Source organism: Notolepis coatsorum (assembly GCF_963971535.1).
Source record: "Notolepis coatsorum genome assembly, chromosome: 6".
NCBI lineage: Eukaryota > Metazoa > Chordata > Actinopteri > Aulopiformes > Paralepididae > Notolepis > Notolepis coatsorum.
In genome coordinates this window covers 173,264,566-173,289,789 of record NC_140170.1, presented here as the reverse complement: position 1 = coordinate 173,289,789, position 25,224 = coordinate 173,264,566, and the positions used below count along the sequence as shown (strand labels likewise).

The 25,224-nt window shown below is 40.8% G+C and overlaps 1 protein-coding gene across 2 annotated transcripts in view; it reads right to left on the bottom strand.

The window, feature by feature from the left end:
• cpne1 (copine I) overlaps positions 1–20,141 on the bottom strand; it is a 71,557-nt gene extending 51,416 nt beyond the window's left edge. For both annotated transcript variants that reach the window (XM_084317597.1, XM_084317595.1), the window contains exon 1: positions 20,034–20,141. The gene's annotated coding sequence lies outside the window, so the exon portion shown is untranslated. The remainder of the gene's footprint in view (positions 1–20,033) is intronic.
• Between the last annotated feature and the right edge of the window lie 5,083 nt (positions 20,142–25,224).

The following is a 25,224-nucleotide window of genomic DNA, read 5'->3' as shown; positions in this document are numbered from 1 at the left end:
ACTGCAATTAATAATAGTCACACTCACAATATTCAGCAAAACTCATAAGAAAATGCAATCGGTGTACATATATATATATATATATATATATATATATATATATATATATATTAGTGCTGCATTTATAGAACAGCTTTTATCCAAAGCGCTTTACAACGTATGCCTCAAATTCACACATTCACACACAGGCTCATCAGGAGCAGTTAGTGGTTAAGTGTATTGCTCAAGGACACTTAGACACGCTGCCAGGAGGAGCTGGAATCGAACCGGGAACCTTCTAATTACCAGACGACCACTCTACTTTCTGAGCCACTGTCACTCCAACTAATCAATTGAAAAAAATAGTTGGCAACTATTTTTTATAACACTTATCCTTTTCCATTATATGGTACCGGCTCGTCCCGTCTTTGGTTTTCCATTGGGCAATAGTACCTGGTTCGGTACTTGTTGGTATAACTAACCTCTGCCATATCAAAACACAGCAGCACCATCATCTGATCAACCATAAAGTCATCCACCGTGATTTATGTAGGCATACAATTATTTTTCAGCAAATATCTTAGTTACAACAACATTGTGAACTAAGTGGTGTTGTACTTATAAAATAAGTATTTCCAATGTTCGCCATTTGGTGAAAAATACTTCTAGTCCACACCATGGTGGGTGGCCTAATGGGCAATAATAGTGAACATTAAATACTTAACCTGCAAAAATAAGACGGTTCCGACTGCACAATATTGATGTAACTAATGAAATTCACTGGAAAAATGTCAATGCATGTAATGTTATATCAAGGACAACATGAGATTCACTACGACAGCACCCTGTGGTGGAAGATTAATGAATGAAAAGGAGAAATGCGAGGAATATAGGAAAAAAAGAAACGACATCACAGAATAATGAAAAGGAAACAAAGAAAATAAATTGAAATGTAAATACCGTAATTCCTCTAATAGTAACCGGTATTCAATTAAAAACCGGGTCTCTATTAATGACCGGGTGCGCTGTTGAGCTAAGCAATTATAAGCCGGCCTCCTAATACAAGCCGGGTATATTTTGTTATTGTTGTTATATGCTGGCCTGGCTGTGCAGTAAATACCATATAATTGTATGGTGTTAATGTTTACCAAGAGAGTAAGCCTACCTCAGAATTGTATAAAACGAAGTTATTATTATTATTATACCAGTATTGTGATTGCACTATTTTACTTTATTTTACTTTTTTTGACCACCTGTAATTGCACTGTTTACTACCATATTTCATAGAGTACTTGGTTTCAATAAATGAACCCAGTACATTTTACTGGGTTCAAACTGACACAAAATGTTGATTTATTCATTATGATCTGTTTGAAAATTAGGAAATATAGGCCTCTCTCTTATACATGCCTCCTCCTAATACAAGCCTGGTATCCGCTACAGTTGAAACAAATACAAGCCGGGGTTACTATTAGAGGAATTACGGTAAACTATGAACGGACCGATGACCCCATGTCACTCACTATATGTTTACTTTTATTTATTATTTATGTCTTTTTTTACTCATTTTAGATGTTATTTTCTTATAATTAATTTTGTCTGTCAATTGTAATGTTGTAATGTTGTTGATGTAAGTCAAAAAGATTTGCAAATAAAAATGTATGTTTTAAAAGAAAAAGGAGAAATGCAGAGGTACATATATGTATCGGTTGTGACCAGGGTTAGAAAAAAAAAAAAAATCACAGGCTTTTTTTGCCCCCTTAATTGATTTTTGGGGGCTTTTTTGTATTTCGGGGGCACAACATTTTTATAATGAAAATTAACATAAAGATTATAAAACATTGTTGACACTTTTTTTTACAGTCTTCGTCCCTATGTTTGATAACATGTTAATGTCTCCATATATAGGGCTCTACGCTAACCTTTTTCCCAAGGAGCACATGTGCTCCTAAATAAAATGTTAATAAATAAAATCTAAATACAAATTTAGGAGCACACAGAAATTTAGGAGCACAGTGACAATTGTTCAAGTAACACACACACACACACACGATGTGTGACATCATGGCTTGGTTTCATGTTTTGAGGTACCTTCAATTATCTGTAAATAATACATACATACTCTTATCTAAATAGATTAAATATTATTGTCCCCGAGGGCAAGTTGTGTTGTTGTCTTGATATATCTACAAATAGCAGACGAATAGCCGGTTGCCTCTGGATCAATGAATGTCTAATATTGAATAATATTATTAGCTATTTTATTTTTAACATCCCTAATTCCAACAGTCAAGAGGCTTGTTTCAAATTGATACATGAAAAACCCCACACACGCAACGTTTGTGAGTATATGCTCTGGCCAGATCGATCAATGAAATACGTTGCGCGCTCAGCGCTGTGGAATGAAGGAAATGCGCATCGGGATTGGATTTGGATGTTATTCTTTGGAGTTGTATTACAAATGGAACGGTCTTTCTTCCCGCCGAACACAAGTTACTTAACGTTACACAGGTCGCGCTATGCAGATGCTTAGCTTGCTAACGTTAAGATAGCAGTGTAAATTATGTTACACTATGCATGCTTGATGAAAGCAGAGCAGAGCTCTCTGTCTGTCTGCGTTCGCACGGTGCACCTCTCAAGCACCCTGTAACACGCAGCGGGCCCCGCCTCCCTCCCTCCTTGCATTCCACCCAAAAACTGAATTTCAGTCCAGTTTCTGAACTATTAACAGCAGAGCTGTTTTGTAATCTTCACTCGTCTCGCACACTGCAAGTAAATGATTTTTCCGGTTCGCACACACACATATTATTAGGGGCAAATACGAGGGAAATGCTCGCACTGTAGAGCATATATATAATTATATATATAATTAGTAAACTGTCGGGGGCTTTTCTTGCCCCCCTTAACTGATTGTCAAGGGCATTTGGTCAATTTTCGAGGACATTTTGCCCCAAGCCCCTGTTAATTTCGAACCCTGGTTGTGACAACGTTACCTCAAACTTCGATGCCCAGAGGGAGATTCGAACCCCGGTCTCCCACACCGCGGGCAGCAACACAGACCGCTATACCAAGAGGTGAATTCACTTCTAAGTAATGGGTCTATGCGTCTTTTGAGGATGTGAGAGTGAGTTTAACCCATAGCACCACTACTCACCCCAGCCCTTCTTGACTGCGCTTCACGATACCATCCGTTACACTCACCTCTCTAATAGGGCTGGGCGATATAACGATAACGATAAATATCGCAATATATTTTAATAATCGATATCGAATATCGAAATTAAAAAAAATCGAAAAATCGTTTTTTTTTTTTTTTTTTTTACCTGCAACAGGGCAGTTTTAAAACCAGAGACAGTGGACAGACTTGTCTTTCTTGCCTGCAACTTAAAGTAATGGCTTTGCTTGTCCAAATGACAATACTGACCAAATTCAGATTTCTTTTTCTCTTGTCCATTTATTTTGTTTGCTTTCTAATTTAAAATACATTTTGAAGGGGAGCTCCAGTAGCTCACCACGTACCGCGAGTGCTATTTCAGCGCCGTGGACAACCGTGCTCGTCACGGATCTGGGGCTGAGCGCGTTCGAATCCCGGACGGCAGCCGTGCCTTTCCCAGAGTGTCTTCCCCCCCATCTGAACCCTTTCAGCCTGCTTCTGTCGGTCGAACTTGACCAAGTATGAATGCGATGAAAAAGCGATAAACGCTAAAAGAACCAGCTGACTGGTCAAAGTTTAAAAAAAAAAAAAAAAAAAACATTTTGAAACCGTCTGTACACAGTAGGCTATGTGTGCTAGCAGAACTAGACTCCAGTCACGAGTCACAGTGCACATGTGCGGTGGTTTGTCCACCAAAAAAGCGCCAAAAGATCGAAAATAAACTAGCAGAGCCAGAACTGTTCAACTCCTCTGGAGCCACAGCCAGCAGAGAAGCCGGTTTACTTTAGCTTTTAAACCAGCTGCAGCCTGAGAACTGGAGTGTGAGGGGATGTAACACTAAAGATGGCGGCAATGACAAAGAATTGCTGCAAAATAAACATACATCTGTTGTTAAAAAAAATAAAAAATAAAAAATTAATACTTATAACAATTCGATAATTATCGATATCGAGAAATAAAATAAAATTATCATATCGTTATCGCGATATGATTTTTTTCCATATCGCCCAGCCCTACTCTCTAATAGAGCCATATGAAATCCGTTTTATTTTTTTCCAAATTCCATTTTATTTTTTCCCAAATTCCGTTTTTTCCGTTTTAATATTTCAGAATTCTGTATTTTGCTTTGTACGCTCATTTTACCATCAGAAATAGTGTCTAATAAGTGGGAATGAATAAATGTCCACAATTTAATAAGATATAACAGTCCATTTAATAGGGCTGTCTTAAATACTTCGAAGCTTCGTTCGATGGGCATGGGATTCGAATATGAAAATAAAATTTGATTATTAAAAAATATAAAAATATAAATGATATATATATTTTTTTTGCTAAATCAACTCTGCCTCTCTTTGTTAATTACAACAAGCAATGCTGTTTGTTATTTAAGATGAGGTCGGACTCGGCACTGACAGATTTGTGTTCATTGTGCTGCTTTTATAAAGCCTCAAATGACGGCTTACAATATTTCATGAAAGCAAAGTGTTTTGTTTGTCTAAGATTTAAAAAGGTTTAAACTTTACAGCACTGACAAAGTTGAACAAAGTGCTGTACAAGTCCCACAACATATTTAAAAATATATATATATATATAATTTTTTTATTATTTTTTTTATTTACAGTTGATTCCATTTTTATTGCTCAATTCCGCGATTCCGTGATCGCGGATTTCATATGGCTCTACTCATACCCCACTGGCTTCCCACCCGTGAACACTGCCAATTATGTTCGTAGCGATGACTGACCAAGCGGACCAGGCCGCTGGATTAGAACCCAGAGTCTCTGCAGTAGAGTGCGTAGACCTCTATGCTACCCAGCCACTGGAACTCCCAAAATACCACATCTTGTGTACGGCCTTGGCCTATTTTTACTTATAACTATACTATATTCTATTGTGTTTCTATTTAATTTAGTTTATTATATCTCATTTTATTTTATTCCACCTTTTTATTTTACAGTTGTACAGCCCTGGCCTATTTTTATTTCATAATTATATTATATTGTGCTTCTATTTTAATTTAATTCATATTTCATTTTATTCCACATTTTTATTTGTATTATCTGTCCGTTATTGTGTCTGTTAATGTTGCACCGACCGAAAACGACCAAATCAAATTCCTTGTATGTGAAAACTACTTGGCAATAAAGACCTTTCTGATTCTGACGGAGGAGAGTAAAGGGCTAGGGCATTAGCTGCGCCTGCTACGGTCTCTCTTATTCTGTTTTCTCAGCCTTTTCTCTCTTCTTCTCTTCTTCCCTCTTTTCCGTCTACTCTCTTATTTCCTACTATTCTTCTCTCTTCTTCCTGCCATCTTTCACCATATTCCGCCGTCTTGTCATTGATGTCTTGTGAATTGCTCATGAACCACCTCACGTAATTAAAATATAATTATGACTTTGATCTTTCAATAAATACAAGACATATTTGTGAACTCTTATTCTGTGTCTAGTGACTCATATTATTCTGTTTTAATCCTGAACAACGGACCAGCTGCCTACGGTGTATCCAAAACTCACCCACAGTATAAACTAAGGATGTCCGATATTATCGGCCGATATCGGCATCAAAATGTGATATTGGAAAATATCGGTTTAAAAAGAAAATATTTTTTTTTAGAATTTTTTCTTTTTACATTTATTTAACCTTTATTTACCCAGGCAAGCAAGTAAGAACAAATTATTATTTTATTTATTGTCAAAGTATGCATAATGTGTTAATTACACGACAAGAGATATGTAATGTTAATTACCTGAAATTATTCAGTTTTTTGGGGGGGGAAACCCTGCATATATCGGTATCGGTTGATATCGGTATCGGAAATTAAGAGTTGGACAATATCGGTATATCGGTATCGGTAAAAAAGCCAATATCGAGCATCCCTAGTATAAACCTATGAACACAGCATGTGTTAAAAACAGGGGCGATCTCCGCATTGCTCTAAAATGCAGTCATAGTCATTCAATTATAAAAATTATAGGGATGCCCCGATCACGTTTTTTGCCACCGATACCGATCACAGATCGTCGTGAGCCATATCGGCCGATACCGATCCGATACCGATCGTTTGATTTATAGGAACCCAAGGGGGACAAAGTAGACTACCCTGGTACTTTGATTAATGTACACTCAGTAGATAGTAAATTATAACACTACCTCTTGCATACTGCACCTCATGTGACACTGTGAATAATGTGAATATTCCTCAGCTAGTCAGATAGTAAATTATATTGACCATATTGATCAAATTGTTTACACTGCCTGTGTTGTCTTTTACTACCTGTATACTGTGTTGTTTTACTACCTGTACCCCTCCCCCCCTCCCCCCCATGCTGCTATGATGCCTGAATTTCCCCAAGGGGATCAATAAAGGAATATCTTATCTTATCTTATCTTACCTTATTAAATTTTTTTTTAATTATTTTATATAATTTTTCTTTTTATATAAAATATATATATTATATAATTAGACTTGTACTTGTATTATCTGCGAGACATCGCCACCATGCAACAAGCTCCACTGTCTGTGTGTACTCGAGTAGCCTCCAGCTACTGCCAGGATTCTCCGGAGCTGCACCTGGACCATATACTCGAGTAGCCTCGAGCTACGGCAAGGATTCTCCTGCGCTGCAGATGGACCCTATTGATATAACGTTACTGTGCTTTGGTCATATCACATTCAACATGCCCTCAGCTCGAATACGCGTCGAATCAGTGTTATAAGACATTGATATCAGGAGCTATCTGTAGCTACTGCTAGCCGGATATATAACGTTAATATTTAGTATATTTTAGTTCAATGGGACATTTCGTTTTGAACAGTGAACTAACTTGCGCTAACGAGAGCTAACAGGTATCATACACGTCTCTACTAGACTATTGCTGGAGCATTTGTTGATATCAGGAGCTATCGGTAGCTAGCCGGCTAGATACCGTTCGGTTAGACAATGCCTCATCATGTATTAAACTAAAAGTGAATAGTTGACTGGGTCATTTTGTAACGTTAGCTCAGGGAGACGCCGTCCTCCCGTCCCACTAGACTAGACTAGACCCGTGTTTACATGCGTGCGGGAGGGGCTGGAGGGATGAGCAGACGCCGCACCACCCGGTGTCTGAGACAGAACTGAGACAGCGAGTGAGATCGGTTTTGACGATCGGTGAAAATAAAGCATTATCACCGATCACCGATCGCATATTTAGGCCTAACAAAATTAATAGTTGGTTTCAGGTTGCCGACCGACCCTGCCGATTTAGGTGCGACCCAATATATTTTATGAGTTTTTAGAAAAAATTATAAAAAAAAAAAAAAAAACTTCCACTCCTCTCGACACACACACACCCTTTCCCCAGTCCACACTGTCTCTAATTCTCTATGGCTCTGCCTCTGATCAGGATTAGCTTGTTAGCTTATGCTAATGTAACGTTCATTTTGGGCGATGTGGGCATAAAGGAATGGCGACGATGCAAAGCGTGTTAGATGCATTTGACCCGTTGTGAGAAAAAATAAAAACAGACTTATTTCGGATCGCAAAATAGCCGCAGTCTGCTGTGCAGCTCCGCTCCGCTCGGCTGAGAGCAGAAGGCAGAAGCGCGGTCTGGGGCGGATATGACATCACGGAGTTGCTATGGGTTTTTTCAAAATAAGAGTATCATATGAACCCGACTGTTGCTAACTGCCGGAGCCCAGATATATCATGACTGGAACTGCGCTTAGGCGGAAATGAGACCTGTGACAGGATTTTCAAAATAAGAGTATCAATATGAACCGAATGCCTATCGCACCAGTGCTACTGAAGTAAATCCATTCATCGCACAGACCGCTGTTGCTGTAGCACGTGCGATATATATGTCGCACTGTACAGCCCTGGACCCTATTAACCGTCACACCGCTGAGTGACATGCTGGGTACATACAGCTCGCTAGCTAGCCAGGTAACAGCTGGGAGAGAGGGGACCCTATTAACCGTCACACCGCTGAGTGACATGCTGGGTACATACAGCTCGCTAGCAAGCCAGGCAGGGGGCGAAATTAACTTTTTGACTCACCGGCCAGTGGCGGGTAGATGGGAAGAATCTACCCGCCAAGCATATTTCTTACCTGCCAACTTTTTTTTTATTAAAAAAATTATAATTATTTTATATAAAAAAAATTTTTTTTTTAATAAAATATATATATTATATAATCATACTTGTAGTTGTATTATCTGCGAGACATCGCCACCTCGCTGTCTGCAAACAGCTCCACTGTCTGTGTGTATACTCGAGTGGCCTCCAGCTCCAGCAAGGATTCTCCGGCGCTGCAGCTGGACCCTAAACTCTTACATTCAGCATGAAAGGATTCTCCTGCGCTGCACCTGGACCCTATTCAGCAGCCCTCATGCGATGTAAGCCAGGGGCTCGAATACGCATGTTGTAGGACATTGATGTCAGGAGCTATCTGTAGCTACTGCTGGATGGTGTTGGGACAACGCCTCTGAACTATTTAGTTTACTGGGATATTTCGTAGTGACTAGTGAGCTAACGTGGGCTCATGAGCTACCTAGCCAACGGAGGTATTATGCACTGGACACTTGCTGGAGCAGTTGTTGATGTCGGGAGCTATCAGTAGCTAGCCAGCTGTAACAGTAGCTAACATTAGCTCACGGAGGTCCCTCTGACTAGACTAACGTCAGTCACAGTGACTGTCCGAGGCAATAGCCTCTGTTTACATGCAGCAGCATACAGAAACAGGTGCGGGAGGGGTAGGAGCAGCAATGTCTGTGCTGAGACAGCGAGTGAGAACTCCGCTCAGAATTGGATCATGATTTTCGGTTTTCACATGACTATTTGATTGCCCGCCACACGGCGGGCAGACCTCTCAGTGGGAGGCGCCAAACGTAAAAACTGAGCGCCAATGGCGGGTGGCGGGCTCTAGTTTCGCCCCCTGTAGCCAGGTAACAGCTGGGAGAGCCTCCATCGCTACAGTACATTCAAGAACAGAAAAGAACAATGAAGAAAGAGAGACCGGAGATGTTACACTTTGTTTCACTAAGCTCACACAGTTCAAGCATCAGTGATGAAACTTTCGGAACAAATGCCTTTGTTCCCGAAAATAATGTTTAGGCTGGTCCGACTCCCAGATATCTAATACTGGAAATAGTAGCGTGTCCAGGCAAGAAACGCCAATGCTTATAGTAGAATACACGTAGCGCTTAATAACTCAGCTTGTCAGGAATTATCCCGGATCACTCCTAAACTATACTTATATTCACCACGGGATAGCGTGCGAACATATGCATGAAAAAATTATCTCTTTTTTGCATGTTCGACGGAAAAAAGTCACTGTCCAATGACTATAGTATTGTCTCCATAGCTATAATATAGAATATAGATATAGCTCTACAAACAAGGTGACGCACTCCTATCTTTAAAGCGTGGCATAGCTAGAACGGGACCAGGCTAATCCCTGGCGCTGAATGAGTTAACGAATTTTGAAATGTACCTGAAAATATGTTTGATCATGTAGAAATAAATGTGTTTTGGTTGAGATAACTAAACAGGGCTTTGATAAAACCTCTGAAAACGCGTCGTATCAACAGATCGATCAACACAAAATAATACTGGCTTCCTACTTGGAGACAAGAAACATTCAGCTACACTTGGTGAACAAGAAAGATCTACAACAAGGCATACATAAGCAGACCTTAAAACCTCAACAAGAAAACACTTTAACCGGATAATAAATGAAGGCTAAATCGACAACAGGCCTCTCATCCGGCACTGTAGCAGAGAAAGACTATGCCTGGGTATTAACACATTGTCTGCCAGGCATTGTACCCATCCTTATGCCCAGTCTGCCAATGCTGTAACCCTATGGAGATGTTTACCTTCTTTGCAGGGCTATAACTTTTTAAATATTATAGCTACATCGACATTACTATGGCCCATTCAACATCGGGTATTCAATTCAATTCAAAAAACTTTATTAGTCCTGCAAGGGACAATTTAAGGCATGATATCTAGGGATGGGTACCGAATTCGGTACTTTTAAAGGTACCTACCGAAACACGTCGGTACTACAGAGTATCGATTCACGTGAGATCCACCGGTGCCAACTTTCGGTACTATGCGCAAAAAAAATAATCCAATGACGTCACGTTTTGTTGACCGCAAAAACGAAACCGCACATTAAGGCACAATACATGTTTTCAAACTCTCTTTGGGTGTTTGCAATTCATGGGGACTGGGGAGTATATGTCTCCGATATCTATCTTGGTAGTGGGCAGGTTGTTAGAAAGTGTAGCTCAGTTTCCACATCTGCTCTGTCTGACATGGCTGTTAGCCTAGCCACGGAGCGTCTTTAGAGAGGAGATTGAATCCGGGACACAATGGGACACTGGCTCTGTTCATGGTCACAAATGGATTCCAGCTTCATTTATTTACTACAGATGACAAACGTGTTGTTTCTGTTTTTCTTTTTTTACATACTTGCGCCACACGGAACAACTGATCACTACAGCCCAGCATCATATTACTGTAGCCAGTTCTTTTGCTATGTGCTCGCACTGCCACGGTGGGTTTTATTTTTAGCGGTCGGCTTACTCCTTCCATAGTTTCACATATTTGTAACCCATTTGACGTTCTTAAGCTGACGTTAGCTAAGCTAACCGTCGGACATAACGTTAGCTCCTAGGGCTACAGTGCAAGCCGGCACAACTCAGTCAGGACAGAAGAGTAGAGGATGTGACGTCGGTAAACAACAAGCCACACACACCGCAGAGCGAGTCTTCTCCAAGCGGGGGTGGAGCAAAAATAACTGCTAGAATACTCAATCAGCAGCAGCGTAGTTCATTGCTGCTAGATTGTTTGTTTGTTTAATCAGTTGTAAAATACTTTACATTAGTAAGATGTAAATAATAATAAAGTAATAATAATACATTATTTATTTATTAAATATTAAGTTTGGATTTTTACAACTGAGGTAGGTAGATACAATTTTTAGAGACTAAAGTACCGGAAAAAAGGTACTGTTGGGTACCGGTATCGATTCACAGGTACCGGTATCGGTACCGGTATCGGTTCAAATGTGAAAGGTATCCATCCCTAATGATATCACAAACAGCTGCATATACACGGGTATCTATCGTTCCGGATGTGGGAACGTTATATTTTTTCATTCATACATTGTTGTGTTAGTACCGTCGAGAATATAAGTATGTTTTAAGGTTTTCTGCAGTATTTCCTAAAACGCGAGTTATAGGCCCTGACGCATATGATAGATTATCGATTGGCGTTTCTTTCCTATACACGCTCAGGGAGCGAAATTAACTTTTTGACTCACCGGCCAGTGGCGGGTAGATGGGAAGAGTCTACCCGCCAAGCATATTTCTTACCTGCCAAAAAAAATTTGATTAAAAAAATATATATATATATTTTATATAAAAAAAATTTTTTTTAAATAAAATATATATTATATAATCATACTTGTAGTTGTATTATCTGCGAGACATCGCCACCACGCAATAAGTCAAAATGCTTGCTATCTGCAAACAGCTCCACTGTCTGTGTGTATACTTGAGTAGCCTCCAGCTCCAGCAAGGATTCTCCGGCCCTGCAGCTAGACCCTATATTCAGCTAGACCCTACATTCAGCATGCAAGGATTCTCCGGCGATGCAGCTGGACCTATTTATAACGTTACCGTTCTTTTGTCAAATCACATACAACATGCCCTCAGCTAGAATACGCATTCAATCAATGTTATAAGACATTGATATCAGGAGCTATCTGTAGCTACTGCTAGCCCGGTAGATAACGTTAAGACAATTTAGTTTACTGGGACATATGGATCAACGTGAGCTAGCTAAGCTAGCTAACGAGGGACCGGAGGTATTATGCACTCGAGTAGACTATTGCTGGAGCATTTGTTGATATCAGCAGCTATCAGTAGCTAGCCAGCTAGATACCGTTAGACAATGCCTCGTCATGTATTAAACTAAAAGTGAATAGTTGACTGGGTCATTGTTTAAACAGTAACGTTAGACTCTTGGAGGTCCGATATAGACTAGAGCAGATGGAAGTAAACAAGCCAAATAGCTTCCGATTGGTCATTTGCTTTTTTTCTCGTGAAACCAGTCACGTCACTCTACTGTGATTGGACCTAGTGCGATGTGGGACTTGTAGTTTTTTAACGATCTCGCGGCGGAGAAAAAAAAGACGAGCGGCTATAATCTGTACTCGCACAAGAGTATCGTTATGAAGTTATGAACTACACGTCTACACGCCACACGGCGGGCAGCCCTCTAAGTGTCATGCGCCAAAGGTAAAAACAGCCCGCCCCTGGCGGGCGGCGGGCTTTAGTTTCGGTCCCTGTACACGCTATATTAAAAATTCAAATGTATATGATCGGTATACATTATGCTTCATTGTGAGGGAAAGGAAAGGGGGGGGGGGTCGTTTATAATTCCTTGATCGTCAGTAGCGTCTTTTCTTACTATGGGTTGATACATTGATCAGATGGATTGCCTTGAAATGAATAAACAATCGGGCTGAAAATAACGTTACATTCCTCTTACCGTTCGCCAATGAGACTGGAGGAAAAATATTCCAATTATTTGACGTCAATCTGCTAGATCCATTTCCCGTTTGTATGACGCAATAAACGCCGAAATCATATTGATTATTGCGTTTCTAAAGCGATCCCATGCACTCGAGTGTGTATCTAGACCCACGCTACAAGATATTACTGCTGGAGGAATGTAACTCGCGAGTGTAACTCGCCCGACATCCACCAGGCGGCGGTATTGAGGCGTTGCAATTAGAGATGTTCCGATACCATTTTTTCCTTTCCGATCCAATTCCGATACCTAAGCTTTGGGTATCGGCTAGGGGTGGACGGTATGGTCTAAAATGTATATCACGGTATAATTTGAAGCATAGACGGTAACGGTATATATCACGGTATCAGTGTTTCTGTTCGAATTATTTTTTTTGCCTGATAGGCAGGCTATATAAATAATGACATCCTCAAGGCATGTAGATTTATAATATTTTAACTTAAAACTAGGCTACTTTTGCGTATATTATATTCCAAATAAAATAAGTCCAGAGACTCCGTGCTGCTGCCGACTTTAAATCAAATGGGTGTCTGTGGGCAGTCGCCCCAACATTAATAAACAGCAGTCTGTTATAATCACATTTTTATGAGCTAACGAATTCCGTTATATTGGACATTTGTATTAATTATATCAAGCGAAGAACTGAGAAATTTGGGAGAGACGGCAACATTATCGTGGGTTTGCGTGATGACTCTCTCCACCTCGCAACGACTTATTTGCAAAGAGTATGTCACTGCAGAGCAGCAGATTCAGCTGTTTTAAGGCTCTATCTGGGGACCGCTCAACAGCGCCCCCCACCCAACAGTTGAATTGCCAATGGCTGAATTGGAGTACTGCACGGTGCCGGTACAGATGGGTGGGTTATGGTGGATTCTGCGGCTCTGCAGCTGCATATGCTTCGCGCAAAATCCAACATCCAGCTCGCGCTGCCCAGCCGTCAGAACACTACACATCATAATGTTCACAGCAAACTGTAGTTGATCACCAGGTATGTTTTATTAACGTAGAATAATTCATATAAGAAAAACGATAGGGAAATATCTTACCTTTCTCCACTGGTTAAAAATGCCAGGAACTGAAATTGAAACTTGCTGTGCGCCGCGGTGATATGTGTTTATTATGAAATGACAATTGCGTGTTGACACACCCACTGCGCGAAGCCTCCTAAATAACTTTTTCCAGTTTGCACATATCTATTATCTATGACTAATTCTATCTATTTTTAGGGGCAAATGCGAGTGAAATAGTCGCGCTGTGGTTACATGACGTCATTGCTATTTTAGAGCTGCTCTACCGGTTACAAGGTATAGTCAAAATCCATACCGTAGAGCAAATTCATACCGTTTATACCGTATACCGTCCACCCCTAGTATCGGCCGATACCAATACTTATCCGATACCAGTGCATACAAAAAAAAAGAAAATTATATAAATTATACTTTTTTTAATTGTTATTTTTTTTTTACAGATACTGTTTTATATATACTGTTTAGTAATAACTAGAAAGTAATGGTATTTATTCAACAACAGGTGATTGTATAGATTAGTATTAGTATCATTAATCAATTGTATGGGGCTGCAGCACTGCAGATATACCCTACTCCAATGATCCACACGGACATTAGACGGTGTTGCACTCGCTACCCAGTCTATAAGCTAGTAGCAGATAGAACGTTGATGTTGTGATTTTCGATGCAAAATAAATATTCAACATTCTCTTTTGAGACTCCGCCTCAGACTCTTATCCTTTGGCACTTGGAACTTGCTGTACTTTGCTTGCAGGTCTGCAGCCATTATTGCTGGATTATGAATAGCACCAACTTTAGACACGGTATCGTTATCAAGCTAAGCTAGCTGACCTAGCTCGTCTTCCCGCATTGACATTTGATAACGTTAGTCAGCTAACGCTAGTCAGTAGCTACTTAACTTAAATACGATTCACCGTGGGTGCATTATTGTTAATAGACGGTCACGGACAGTGTCAGGTCCTGGAGAAAGGACAGGCGATCAACTGATTTGATGTAACGGGCGGATGTTGTTCCAACTAGCTAGCTTTTCAGCTAATGCTATCATAACACCAGCAAAACACATCCCGTCCGAGCTCCCCGTCACACGCTCTGTCGGGGACAATGGAATTTAAGAAAGTGTATCTGCTGTTAAAATGACAAACAGCATCACACTTTAAAACACGTTCATTTTATAATCCTCACTCTCCGCAGGACTCGGCAGGAGATAAATTACGTCATGGGATCGGAGGCTACAATTTACGTGTATCGGCCGATACCGATACCAGCATTTTAGGCAGTATCGGCGGCATTTCCGATACTGGTAGATACAGGGTCCAGCTGCAGTGCCGGAGCGAGGCTGGATGAATTATGAATGCCATGGCAAAAAAATGAAATATTGATCCCAAAAACTAGTTAACTCGTTTCTGGCGCACAACGCATGGCGGGCAATAACGAGTATACTCGTTTTTGGCGTCCAATGTGTTAAACCTCATGCCACATCTATTAGAGCTCTTCAACCTGCAGTTAGAGAGGTGTAGTCTGGACTGGATACTAGTAAACAACATGATATGTCTATTAGAGCTCTACAAACTGCGGTTAGAGGGTGATAGTCTGGCTCTGGACTGGATAGTAAACAACATGATATGTCTATTAGAGCAGTGGTTCTCAACTGGTGAGATTTTGAGTGGGTCGCGGTACTTTTTGCACTTTGCGAGGATCTAGCGGCTCGGGCTGCATTTGTCGCCGAACATATAAATTACTGAATTAAAGATAGTCATCTTTGTAGCTAAACAATTAACTAAGCAATTATATTTGATTTATTAGCCTATTCGTAATAATTTGTTATTAGCCTAGCTAATTCGTTATTAGCCTAGCTAACTCCGTATCTTATCGGGATAACACTCGAACATATGCATGGAAAAATTCTCTTTTTTGCATCTTGGCCGGAAGAAAGTCACTGACAAATGACCATAGTATTGTCCCCATCGCTATAATATAGAATATAGATATAGCTCTACAAACAAGGTGACGCACTCCTATCTTTAAAACGTGGCATAGCTACAGCGGGACCCGGCTAATGGCTGGCGCCCAATGTGTTAACAGTGCGTGAAGGATTGTGTATTACTGCACAATATTCTTGTGAAATAAATCAGAGTGGTTAAGAAATTTGGGTCGCGACTTAATGACTAAGGAAAAATGTGGGACGGGTCCTGAGGCGAGACCAGTTGAGAACCACTATTAGAGCTCTGCAACCTGCGGTTAGCGTCTGGACTGGATAGTAAACAACAACCTGCAGTTAGAGCTCTTCAACCTGCGGAAAGGGACACTCACTGAACTGAAAGGTGATTCACAACAGTAGGGCTATATCTGAAATACAAAACAAAAACAACCATAAATTAGAGGAAGACACAGCGACTAAAGCTTTAAGGAGGCCAACAAGAGGCAAACTACACAGTAGTGTTGTCAAAAATATCGAAGTATCGATACATATCGATACTTAATATTTAAAACGGCTTCGATACTAATTTCCCGAAATACCGATACTTTCTGCAGTATCGGTACCAGCTGGCGAGTGTTCTACCTCAAGTTGTTGACGCGCTGTTCAGAGCACGCTTGCCCCTCCGCCTGCTCCGAGTCCAGCCCTCCCCCTCAGAGCAGTCTTCAGTTTGTAAATAAAATTTTTAGCTGAAGATCATGGCAAATGCAGAGCCTCCGCAACTTGTGCTTGTGGATAAAGAAAACAGCAGAAGTGCTGTTTGGAGGTACTTCGGGTTTGAGTAAACAATGAAGGGCAAGCTAAAGCTGCCCCAATGCTATTTGCAAGCGGTGTTAGAGCAGTGCCAACGAGGATCTCCATAAAGAAATGAGAGGTTCGTGACAGCTGCTCTTTCAACGTCACTGTGACTGAAGCATTAAACCATTAACTCTAGTTTAATACATGATACGTTGTCTACTGATGGCGCATAATATCAACAGCTGATTCGTTGTAACGTTAGAGCTAGCTACTGCTAGCCGTTAGCTCCGTTAGCTTAGCTGGCCACTTTTACAATTACTGCATGGAAACGGAGTAACGTTAACGTTTAAACGTTATGTCGAGGTCATACAATACTACAGTCGACATAAGGTTAACGTTACCCCGTTTCCATGAAGTGTTTAAATAGCAGCAATCTTGTTGAAAATGTAACGTTACTAAAATGCTCCGAGCATAGCCTCTCTCTCTCTCTCTCGTTATCTTTAAATAAAAATCGAAACTGTTACTAACTGTAATACAAACAGTTCAGTTTGTCAGGTACATGCAACACAGATTACAGTGTTTACATCCGTCTGCTTGAGAAAATACCATGTTCTGCATCTGCAATTAAAATGATTGAAGTGAGATGAACAGTTATTTTTAAATATGTGATCTAAAGATAAACAAAGGGTTTTAAAAGTGTTATATTTATCTTCTCTTATAGTACCAGAGAGAAGCTGAGGAGAATCAACCTGCAACAAAAGCTAAATTTGTTTATAAAAAAATATATATATATATATATATATTTTTTTTTTATATCGAAATGGTATCGAAGTATCGATACTTTTCAAGGTATCGTATCGAAGTCGAAATTCCAGTATCGTGACAACACTACTACACAGCAGTCTTGTTCACCTTCTCTCGAGGCTTCATCCTAGGCCAACTGATTAGGTTTAACTAGTGATCCACAGCAGCATCAGCTTCCCTGCTAAAGCCCCAGAACCGCCTGGACAGCAGGGTAAACAACCATCCCTACTGAACCAGAACTGCCTGGACAGCAGGGTAAACAACCATCCCTACTGAACCAGAACCGCCTGGACAGCAGGCCAGGGTAAACAACCATCCCTACTGAACCAGAACCGCCTGGACAGCAGGGTAAACAACCATCCCTAGTGAACCAGAACCACCTGGACAGCAGGATAAACATGTGTCTGGCAACACATGACATCAAATCAGCACAGCACAGAAGATCAGCAATTAGCAGTAGCATCATCATTATGGTCTGATCAGGCAGAGTACAACAGCGGCACAGCAGCAGAACACCAGTACGTAAAGCCATGTGGATGGTTCCTGTCGACAGTTCAAACAAGCAGCACATTAATATACTGCTACACCGACAACAAGCAGCTGACTAATGAATGAATGGATAGAGAACAAACAGCAGTCTCTTCTGTAGGTGAGCTACGGGTTCAGCTTCCTTACAAAGGCTTAGCGTCAGGACCAATATAAACTTAGATCTCCTGAAACAGGGATGGAGGAGGTAATAGAGGAGAATAAATTAATCAAAAGACAAAAACCCAACAGTTCACCTATGCAAACAATGGTGATTTCTCCATAGGTGTGGACTCATAAAAGCAACTTGCCCTAGTTAAGTCAAGATGCTCACAAACTCAACAAGCCTGGAGTATCCACGATGCAATAAACAGAGAGCAACCAGAACACCAACATTATATGTCCGTTTAATAAAACAGGGGAGGGTAATCTGTGATGTGAGACGGCTTACATTTTGAAAGCAACATTCCAACCACGCTGCCAGTGCTGATACCTTTCATTTGTGCTTAAAAACCCAAAGACAAAGCTTGTCCATATGAGAGGCTTGTTCTGAACAGCAGCAGTAACAAACAGCAGAGAACAGAGAAGCGGGGAGAGAATCCCCAGTAGTCATAGAAAAAAAACCATGACTGCAATCTGCAGCTCAAACCACTAAATCCATCCATACACATTAAACACAGAAGTTTACAGAAATCATCCAACACCAAAGTCCACCCAAAAACAGGAAGCCATCATGATCCATTCCGAGATCAATCTGGAGTAGAGGACTCACACAAAGCTATACAGCAGTGTCTGTCTATAGTACAGACGTGACAGGATGACAAGACCAAGCAAAACACCAACAGCACCAGTCAGCCAACTGAGCTGCTGATAGAAAACTAGTTCGCATCCTGCAAAAGCCAAAACTAGTTCACATCCTGAAAAAGCCAAAATTATAGAGATTAGGAACACAAGGTACCACATAAACACAAAGGAACCAAGACCAAAAACCCAGCAGAGGCCTCAGCTCTCAACAGCTCATCACATCTGTACTAATGAAAAACGAATCATTTCAGATGGGGAGACAGCACAGACCCATATATTCCATTCAATGGGGACACGCAGAGACATGTAATCAATCCCTGGTTTAACATTATAGATTTGAAGCAGAATAAACAGCAAAATCAGTAGAAGTCGCACAGCCACCACCTAGGCCGACTACACAGCTGTTAAAAAAAGCACCGACAGCTAGACCAACACTGCTGTCTGCAGATACTTGGTAGAAAATTAGAAATAATGTTCGAGGAAAAGGTCAGGTCAAAAGAACAGTACAAAATAGAAATCGAGGGGAACTGGGGACCACCATTAGAAATGATTGGTGTAGTAGTGTGTCCTCCAAACATCATCATGATAATACCCTTTGTTTGTAAACAATAATATATTAATTTGGGCCACCACAACAGTGTTTGTGAGTTTAATTTAAATAATTTAATTAAATTCTATAAACATGACAGCTCTCTCCCAAAGCTAGAAACCAGAGAAGAAAATCGTATTATTCTCAGACACGTAATATTTGTATTAGTACAGTACCAGTAGGAGGGAAAATATTAATAACATGTAGGCTAGGCTAACCTTAACTGTAGATCTTCCCCATTCATTCTCTATTTATGCAGCTGCACCACCACCTACTAACAGGGGGCGAGAGACCAACCCTGCAACGCATGGCCACACTAATGCAGACTCAACTGTCCAGAAACATTGGGTAAAACATTCCAAAGCTGAAATGTTTCCAACCTTCAAGTCCAAACTAAATCAAGGGGACTGTTAAAATGGCCCCGAACTCCCCTCCTGCAGCAGAGCTCTGCTGACACAGTGGCCCAGTTTACTCTGCAGCCATCTTCGGCTGTGGAGCTAACGGTAGCTAGGCTAACTACCATTAACAACACATTGTTTTAAACCATCGCTTTGCGAACACATTAGCTAGCTAGGTACACACACACACCTAACAACACCTATGAGCATTTTAACAACTAGCTTGAGTATCAACAGCACTCAGAGATATAACTCGTTGTTGTTATTATTAGCGCAAAATTTAAATGAGACCAGTGCGTTGGTTAGCTGGACTAGCTAGCTATAGGTTAGCAAGGCTTTGTGTTGCTAAAGATGCTAACCAACTGGCCAAATGCATGGAAAGAGTGTCAGTGTTTCTGTTCAGTTCGGCATTTTATGTGCATTACTTTGTGCCTCTTGTGGTTCCTTACCGAGATATCTGTCAATAAACAGATCTTTTATTCATTAATAGGTTCTGTGACTTCTGGCTTCGCCCCGGTGTGCTCTCTCTCTCTGGTGACTGTGGTCTGTCTCACGAAATGTCGGAGCAGAGCCGCCTGGCGCCGCGAGAGCCGAGACGATGACGCAGGCTACATTCGATTGATTGATTGATTGAAAATTGTATTAACAGGTTGCAGAATGGGTAAAAATTAACAATACACAGTACGGCTCAATACACACAATTGTTAAGAGGATGCAGACCAGAGAAAGACGTTGGTCTTGTTTACATCAGGGTCCAACCCACTTTCAAAAACACTCTCAAAAAACACCTACGTGAGACTGCAATTCGAAACTGGCCCCTACAAATGTCCTAACCTAGTTGTACAGTAAATTACCAAGTAAGGCTTTGTCAATATTCCAATGTACAGTGTAAAATGTGTGTGTGTCCCCTACCCAACCCCCCCCCCCCCTCCCCCCACCTCCAATGTACAGCCCTCACCCAACCCACCCAACCCCACCCCACACATCCAACCTCCTCCAATGTACAGTTTCTACGCCAAATGTATACACTCCTTTTCTGGACACTTTTGTATCACAAACAGTACTGTATTTGCAAATCTGATATGTCATAAATGTATAGATGTAGCAGTACTGTCTATCTGTATGTCATGTATGTCATATATGTTATGATGAATTGAAAATGGGGGACCCTGATGTAAACAAGACGAAAGTCTTTCTCTGGTCTGCATCCCCTTAACAATTGTATGTATTGAGCTGTACTGTACTGTACCCATTCTGCAATCTGTTAATAAACTTTTCAATCAATCAATCAATCCCCATTTTCAATTCATAGTGACATTTATGACATACACAACATACATGACATTTATGGCATAGGGACATACATGACATGACATACAGGTATTTACTGTTACATTTGTGACATATGCAAATATACAGTACTGTACTGTTACCCATAGGGGTGGGTGGGTGGGTGGGAGAGAAATATACATACGGTGGGGAGGAGACTGCATTAGGAGGGGGTGGGTGGGTGGGAGAGAAATATACATACGGTGGGGAGAGAATATATACATACGGTGGGGAGGAGACTGTACATTAGGAGGGGGTGGGTGGGTGGTAGAAAAATATACGGTGGGGAGAGAATATATACATACGGTGGGGAGGAGACTGTCTATTAGGAGGGGGTGGGGGTGGGGGGGTTTGGACATTACGGTGGCCAGTTTCGAATTGCAGCCTCCCGTAGGTGCTCTTTAAGAGCGGTTTTGAATGTGGGTAGGGATTCACATTCCTTTACAGCTTTGGGTAGGGCGTTGATGTGGCTTAATTGCGAAACGTGTTTAGTCCCTTGTTTGAGGTGAATCTGGGTTTAACATGATTTGTGGAGCTCCCTCTGGTGATGTGGTCGTGGTATTCACTGACCTTTGGGAAGTATTTTGACATGTACATGGGTACCTTAGTCGTATAGTGTATCTTGTAGACCAGGCCCATTGCAAGTTGCTGTACTCTGTTGTCTACTCTAAGCCATCCTAGGTTGTCAAAGTGGGCAGGGGTGAGGTCGGTTCTAGGGGTAAGGTCAAGTAGAAGTCTGACCAGTTTGTTTTGTGATGTTTGTAATTTTGTTTTTAGCGCCTTTGAGGTGCTTTGGTACCATGAGGTGCAAGCATAGTCGTAGTACCCTTGAATGAGTGCTCCTGCCAGAGTCTTCAGGGTATTCTTGTTTACCAGAGAGGAGATCCGGTACAAGAATCTAGTTCGTTGGTTGACTTTTTTTATTACCTTGGCTTGGATGCCATTTTGTCACAGGAAAGATTTGCCTCTAGGATGGAACCTAGGTATGTAATTTCATCTTTCCTTGTGACAATATTGTCACCCACTGTAACTGAGAAGCCGTCGGTCTTGCTGAGTTTGTTATTTGATCCGAAGAGAATGGACTCTGTTTTACCCAATACAGTACAGCTCAATACACACAATTGTTAAGGGAATGCAGACCAGAGAAATACTTTCGTCTTGTTTACATCAGGGTCCCCCATTTTCAATTCATCATAATCCTAATCATCATTGATCATAACTTGGAGGTCAGAAATTCAGACCTTCTAGTTTATTACGTATATACTACAAGCCCTGGAAAAATGTAAATGAAATGGAGATTTTTAGCATAATATATATATATATATTTAATTTGATCTTTTCTATGTTTTCTTCTATGCATCCGATCCATGGAGATAAGATAAGATATTAGATATTCATTTATTGATCCCCTTGGGGAAATTCAGGCGTCATAGCAGCATGGGGGAGGGGGGTGAATGAATGAAAACTTTATTTAACAGATTGCAGAATGGGTACAATACAGTACGGCTCAATACACACAATTGTTAAGGGGATGCAGACCAGAGAAAGACGTTTGTCTTGTTTACATCAGGGTCCCCCATTTTCAAATCAGTGACATTTATGACATACACAACATACATGACATCATGACATTTATGGCATAGGGACATACAGGTATATAGAGTACTGTTACATTACATTTGTGATATATATGATATGCAAATATAAAGTACTGTTACCCATAGATCCTAACAGAGAATATATACATATGATGGGGAGGAGACTGTACATTAGGAGGGGGTGGGGGGTAGAATAGTAGTAATAGTAAAATACATAAATATAGGCAATTATAGTACAGTAATAATAAGCAGTGTAAACAATATAATTAACTCTGAATATAAGCATAAGAGCAAGTAGGCAGTGTAATCAAAGGTGCAGATGAGGTCTGTATGCCCTATCAGTTATATTATGTTACAATAAATATGGTCAATAACACATACAATCTGAATATACTATGTAAGTCAAGTATACACAGGTACAGTATACTCCTCTACTCCCTGTACACACATGACTGCGTAGCACAGCGGAACAACAACACCATCATCAAATTTGCTGATGACACAGTAGTGGTGGGCCTGATCTCTGCCAACGACGAAAGGGCCTACCTGGAAGAGGTAGAGAACCTGTCACAGTGGTGTCAGGAGAACTGCCTCTCCCTGAACGTCAGCAAAACAAAAGAGATGATTGTGGACTTCAGGAGGTCGGGGGTCAAGGACTACAGCCCCCTCAGCATCGACGGGGCACCAGTTGAGAGAGTGAACAGTTTCAAGTACCTCGGAGCCCACATATCCGAGGACTTGACATGGACCACACACATTGACAGTGTTGTGAAGAAGGCACGACAACGCCTCTACTTCCTCAGGCGCCTAAGGAAGTTCCAAGTCAGTCAGAAGATCCTTAGGAACTTCTACTCATGTACAATAGAGAGCATCCTGACCGGCAACATCACCTCCTGGTTTGGGAATAGCACTGCACAAGACCGTAGCAGACTACAAAGAGTGACACGCTCAGCCGAACGCACAATTAGAGGGGGGCTTCCCACCCTCCAGAACATTTACAACAAGCGGTGCAAGGGGAAGGCTAAGAGAATTATTAAGGACTCGAGCCACCCGAACAACTGCCTCTTTGAACTGCTGCCGTCAGGCAGGCGATACCGGAGTCTTATGGCGAGCACAGAAAGACTCAGAAGGAGCTTCTATCCCCAGGCCATCAGGCTGCTAAACGAACAATAATCGCTAAACGAACAATAATCACTATGCAACAACCATCAAATGCACACAGCACACACACCCACACGCACACACTCACTCAAACAACAACACACTGCAGCACCCACTCTCCACACTTTAGATCACACAAACACACTTACACTTTATATTTATTGATAAAGGATTTGCACTACAACTCGTACACCTACTGTGAATTGTACCTAAACTGCACCTCGTCCATTTATGCCTTGCACTATATAGTATTGTATATTAGTACACTGCACAGTATTGTATATTGTATGGTAACTACGTCTACGAACATTGTACATATGTCTAAACTGAACACTGTGACCTCTTTTTTTACTTCTAATTTTTACTATGTTTTTATTTCATACTTACCTTGTCATGCACAGTCTCTGGAGCGCAACAGTAAGAAGCATTTTGTACAAAAGTATTCTGTACTTCTGTATGACAACTATTAAAGAAACTTGAAACTTGAGAAACTTGAACATAAGGACAAGGTACCCTAACTGGTATGATATACGTTATAGTCCGTGCAGTTTCAAGGTGAGAGTCGGACACACTTGTTAATAATTTAAAAAATCTGACTTTCTACTAGGAAAAATCAAATAAAGCGGGACACCAACTACGACGTCTCAACCATTGATGTAATTTCAACATGGCCACTCACTGACTTTAGCATGAGCATCCAGGTTTTTCCAACTTAGTAGCTCGAATACATACTTGTTCGTAATTTTTGCACATTACTGCTCAATTGCACAGCCCTGCTAAATATTCCATCAACACTGTATTGTTATTTGTATTCTAATTAGTGTATATACTTGACACCGTGCACAGCCCTGGCCTATTCCTATTTGATGATTCTATTGTGCATCTATGTTAATTTAGTTATATATCCCATTTTATTTTATTCCACCTTTTTATTTTTTATTCTAACATTTTATGTCTGCACTTTATGTGCTCATTTCATGTCTATTCTTTCTATTCTACTACTTATTGCACTGCACTATTTACTCTGTCTATTCTATCTTACTCTTTTTATTATCGTCTATTTTTAAAACTGAATCAAACCTTAAACAATGTGGCCTATCCTAATGTGAAAAACTTTGTGCTTTTTTTTTTTCTTTTTTCTGTTGCTTTCCCTCAATTGAGTTTCTGAAAATCCAAGGCTTCCTTTCTTAAAGTTTTCAATCAAACCAGCTCCAACAATGACTGCAGCAGAAAGACCAGTGACCTCTACTGGCCGAAGTCTGTCTCTTTGTATCCTATCGTCTGGATGGACCAACAGAACACCAACATCAGGACAAGTGGAATGCAATGAATTCCATGGCACTGGAAACGACTTGATATCTAAAAAGGACGTCAGGTCAAGACAAATCACTAGCATTTTATAAAACGGCTATCACTTTTGCCTTACACCAGGATTAGGAATGTTACTTTCAAAATCTTCAAATGGCCATTGTGCCATGATAGTAGAAAGAGTTTAATTGTGGATGGTGTTGCCTCAAAATCCTATACAATGAGCTCAAACAAGTCAGTGTTG